This window comes from Schistocerca piceifrons, unplaced genomic scaffold (assembly GCF_021461385.2).
Source record: "Schistocerca piceifrons isolate TAMUIC-IGC-003096 unplaced genomic scaffold, iqSchPice1.1 HiC_scaffold_165, whole genome shotgun sequence".
NCBI lineage: Eukaryota > Metazoa > Arthropoda > Insecta > Orthoptera > Acrididae > Schistocerca > Schistocerca piceifrons.
Window position 1 is genome coordinate 7,501 of NW_025727512.1, and position 5,000 is coordinate 12,500.

General features: G+C 54.3%; 1 non-coding gene across 1 annotated transcript in view; it reads right to left on the reverse strand.

Annotated features, from left to right (window-relative positions):
* LOC124735431 overlaps positions 1–1,654 on the reverse strand; it is a 1,909-nt gene extending 255 nt beyond the window's left edge. Inside the window, exon 1 of the ribosomal RNA XR_007009426.1 lies at positions 1–1,654. This exon is cut by the window's left edge and continues 255 nt beyond it. This is a non-coding gene — a ribosomal RNA (small subunit ribosomal RNA).
* Between the last annotated feature and the right edge of the window lie 3,346 nt (positions 1,655–5,000).

Below are 5,000 nucleotides of genomic sequence, written 5' to 3' on the forward strand. Positions count from 1 at the left end.
CCCAATCCCTAGCACGAAGGAGGTTCAGCGGGTTACCCCGACCTTTCGGCCTAGGAAGACACGCTGATTCCTTCAGTGTAGCGCGCGTGCGGCCCAGAACATCTAAGGGCATCACAGACCTGTTATTGCTCAATCTCGTGCGGCTAGAAGCCGCCTGTCCCTCTAAGAAGAAAAGTAATCGCTGACAGCACGAAGGATGTCACGCGACTAGTTAGCAGGCTAGAGTCTCGTTCGTTATCGGAATTAACCAGACAAATCGCTCCACCAACTAAGAACGGCCATGCACCACCACCCACCGAATCAAGAAAGAGCTATCAATCTGTCAATCCTTCCGGTGTCCGGGCCTGGTGAGGTTTCCCGTGTTGAGTCAAATTAAGCCGCAGGCTCCACTCCTGGTGGTGCCCTTCCGTCAATTCCTTTAAGTTTCAGCTTTGCAACCATACTTCCCCCGGAACCCAAAAGCTTTGGTTTCCCGGAGGCTGCCCGCCGAGTCATCGGAGGAACTGCGGCGGATCGCTGGCTGGCATCGTTTATGGTTAGAACTAGGGCGGTATCTGATCGCCTTCGAACCTCTAACTTTCGTTCTTGATTAATGAAAACATACTTGGCAAATGCTTTCGCTTCTGTTCGTCTTGCGACGATCCAAGAATTTCACCTCTAACGTCGCAATACGAATGCCCCCGCCTGTCCCTATTAATCATTACCTCGGGTTCCGAAAACCAACAAAATAGAACCGAGGTCCTATTCCATTATTCCATGCACACAGTATTCAGGCGGGCTTGCCTGCTTTAAGCACTCTAATTTGTTCAAAGTAAACGTGCCGGCCCACCGAGACACTCAATAAAGAGCACCCTGGTAGGATTTCAACGGGGTCCGCCTCGGGACGCACGAGCACGCACGGGGCGGTCGCACGCCTTCGGCTCGCCCCACCGGCAGGACGTCCCACGATACATGCCAGTTAAACACCGACGGGCGGTGAACCAACAGCGTGGGACACAAATCCAACTACGAGCTTTTTAACCGCAACAACTTTAATATACGCTATTGGAGCTGGAATTACCGCGGCTGCTGGCACCAGACTTGCCCTCCAATAGATACTCGTTAAAGGATTTAAAGTGTACTCATTCCGATTACGGGGCCTCGGATGAGTCCCGTATCGTTATTTTTCGTCACTACCTCCCCGTGCCGGGAGTGGGTAATTTGCGCGCCTGCTGCCTTCCTTGGATGTGGTAGCCGTTTCTCAGGCTCCCTCTCCGGAATCGAACCCTGATTCCCCGTTACCCGTTACAACCATGGTAGGCGCAGAACCTACCATCGACAGTTGATAAGGCAGACATTTGAAAGATGCGTCGCCGGTACGAGGACCGTGCGATCAGCCCAAAGTTATTCAGAGTCACCAAGGCAAACGGACCGGACGAGCCGACCGATTGGTTTTGATCTAATAAAAGCGTCCCTTCCATCTCTGGTCGGGACTCTGTTTGCATGTATTAGCTCTAGAATTACCACAGTTATCCAAGTAACGTGGGTACGATCTAAGGAACCATAACTGATTTAATGAGCCATTCGCGGTTTCACCTTAATGCGGCTTGTACTGAGACATGCATGGCTTAATCTTTGAGACAAGCATATGACTACTGGCAGGATCAACCAGGGAGCTGCGTCAACTAGAGCTGAGCAGCCGGCCGCCCGGGAGTGTGTCCCGGGGGCCCGCGCGAACACGCAAGCGTCCGCTCAATCATTCTGCAAACAGGAGGAGGCTGAGCTCCCCTGCACAATACACCTCGAAACCCTCTCAGGTCCCGGCGGCGCGCAGCGCCGTCCCAAGTACTTGGTCGGGTTCGAGAGAGGCGCAATCGCCCGGAGTTAGGCGAGTAGACGCTTTCGGTGCGACCACCCGTGCTCCCAACTGAGCTTGCCGCTGCCGACAGAGGCCCGGGAGCGTGCTGTCGTGGCATTGCCGGCGGGAGACAACACGCGCCACCTACGGTGACCGGCAGCTCCAACGCCAGCGCCACAGAAGGACAAAAGCCCCACTTGGGTGCCGAAGCGAACTCTCCCAGCACAGCGCACACGCCAACACATCCGCACAGCTGCGATACAAACCACCAGCGAGAACCGCTGGGGCGACCGAGCAGCAGACGGCGTCGCGGCGCCGAGCGCCGGGCGGCGGCGCATCCTCAACGCACACAGTCCTCAATCGGACCAGCACACTGCAGATGTCCACCGCGCTTCGCACCGGGCCCGCGAGGACCTACTTTGGCCGCACGGCGCCGCGCGCAGGGTGCGCCGGCGCGCAGCTGCGACGCCTGCCGCGTCCGTCGGCCGGCGCGCCTGCCACTGGCCGCCCCCACCAGCCGGCTGTAGCGCGTGCGCCCACGCACCGCGCGGCCAGCACGCCGGGAGGCGCCCCCTCACCGGCCGGGGACGGTCCCACCCAGCCACCGCCGCGTATCGCTTCACACCCAGATGCCGTTCAGTTTCGTCGGCATGGTGGGTATCGCTGGAACAACCGGTTAGTACCTCAACCTATCGTCGCCATCACCGATTCACCCCTAGCGAGAACAACCGCACCACAACGGGTTACCATTTCTTCATTTGCGTAACTTCACCAGAAAACGTAGGCGTCCATCGCCATTTGCAACTTCAACCATTATTGCATGCCTGTGTCAGGTGTCACGCCACACTACGTCTGCCCACATACACGCAACAAAATGTGCACGCCTAGACAATACGTGGAAGGTGGCCCCCGTACGTATGCGATGTCCATTGCTCGAACGACTGTCAACCGGCTTCTGTAGCATGTCGCAGATATGGAACGCGCTGCACCATGCCATCACGGTGTGTGAGGAGAGACGACTAGGTCCGAATACATCAACAGACAGCTCATGCTGATCGCCATCCACGGCGTCCGTTCCTCCCACACGTCTCTATGGCGTACCACACTGCAATCCAGCTCTCATAGGGAGACGACACGTAGCTGCGTGCACAATATTTGCACTGTATGGTCCGCCGTTTTTGGGCGCAGTCGTTGTACGGTCACACATGTGCCACGATGTATCATTCAGTACATAAGGACGAATGTGCAGTACAGATTGTGGTTCACGCGTACGACATCAGCGGACAGTTGACACAGGCCGCACCACAACGTAGCCTGCGTACGTCGCATGCGAAGGGCATTGAACATGCAAACTTGTCACCAACCACCTTGCGAAGGCAGGGGGCAAGGTGGGGACGTGGGGAGAGGTGGGGGGGGGGGGGGGCGGTACGCCCTGCTGCCATCCACATTACAGTGTACAGCAGGAGCATGTGGAAAGTCAGCAAGACTTGCAAGGTGTTTTAACATGAAGCGATACACAGGGGAGCGGGCAGTGCGAGTAGCGAACTATATTGCGAGGGTTGCGGCGTGGGCAACACTACACTAATTGAACGAGTCGTATAACAATTACAGAGCAGGTTTAGGCGACAACGTGGGTTACGATAGGCGACAACGTGGTTACGTTAGGGAACGTGGGTTACGTTAGGGGACAACGTGGGTTACGTTAGGGGACAACGTGGGTTACGTTAGGGGACAACGTGGGTTACGTTAGGGGACAACGTGGGTTACGTTAGGGGACAACGTGGGTTACGTTAGGGGACAACGTGGGTTAGGTTAAGGCACAACATGGGTTAGGTTAAGGCACAACATGGGTTAGGTTAAGGCACAACATGGGTTAGGTTAAGGCACAACATGGGTTAGGTTAAGGCACAACATGGGTTAGGTTACGGCACAACATGGGTTAGGTTAAGGCACAACATGGGTTAGGTTAAGGCACAACATGGGTTAGGTTAGGGGACAACATGGGTTAGGTTAGGGGACAACATGGGTTAGGTTAGGGGACAACATGGGGTTAGGTTAAGGCACAACATGGGTTAGGTTAGGGGACAACATGGGTTAGGTTAAGGCACAACATGGGTTAGGTTAGGGGACAACATGGGTTAGGTTAGGGGACAACATGGGTTAGGTTAAGGCACAACATGGGTTAGGTTAAGGCACAACATGGGTTAGGTTAAGGCACAACATGGGTTAGGTTAGGGGACAACATGGGTTAGGTTAGGGGGACAACTTGGGTTAGGTTAGGGGACAACATGGGTTAGGTTAAGGCACAACATGGGTTAGGTTTAAGGCACAACATGGGTTAGGTTTAGGGCACAACATGGGTTAGGTTAGGGCACAACATGGGTTAGGTTAGGGCACAACATGGGTTAGGTTAGGGGACAACATGGGTTAGGTTAGGGGACAACATGGGTTAGGTTAGGGGACAACATGGGTTAGGTTAGGGGGACAACATGGGTTAGGTTAGGGGACAACATGGGTTAGGTTAGGGGACAACATGGGTTAGGTTAGGGGACAACATGGGTTAGGTTAGGGGACAACATGGGTTAGGTTAGGGGACAACATGGGTTAGGGTTAGGGGGACAACATGGGTTAGGTTAAGGCACAACATGGGTTAGGTTAAGGCACAACATGGGTTAGGTTAGGGGACAACATGGGTTAGGTTAGGGGACAACATGGGTTAGGTTAGGGGACAACATGGGTTAGGTTAAGGCACAACATGGGTTAGGTTAGGGGACAACATGGGTTAGGTTAAGGCACAACATGGGTTAGGTTAGGGGACAACATGGGTTAGGTAGGGGACAACATGGGTTAGGTTAAGGCACAACATGGGTTAGGTTAAGGCACAACATGGGTTAGGTTAAGGCACAACATGGGTTAGGTTAGGGGACAACATGGGTTAGGTTAGGGGACAACTTGGGTTAGGTTAGGGGACAACATGGGTTAGGTTAAGGCACAACATGGGTTAGGTTAAGGCACAACATGGGTTAGGTTAGGGGACAACATGGGTTAGGTTAGGGGACAACATGGGTTAGGTTAGGGGACAACATGGGTTAGGTTAAGGCACAACATGGGTTATGGTTAGGGGACAACATGGGTTAGGTTAAGGCACAACATGGGTTAGGTT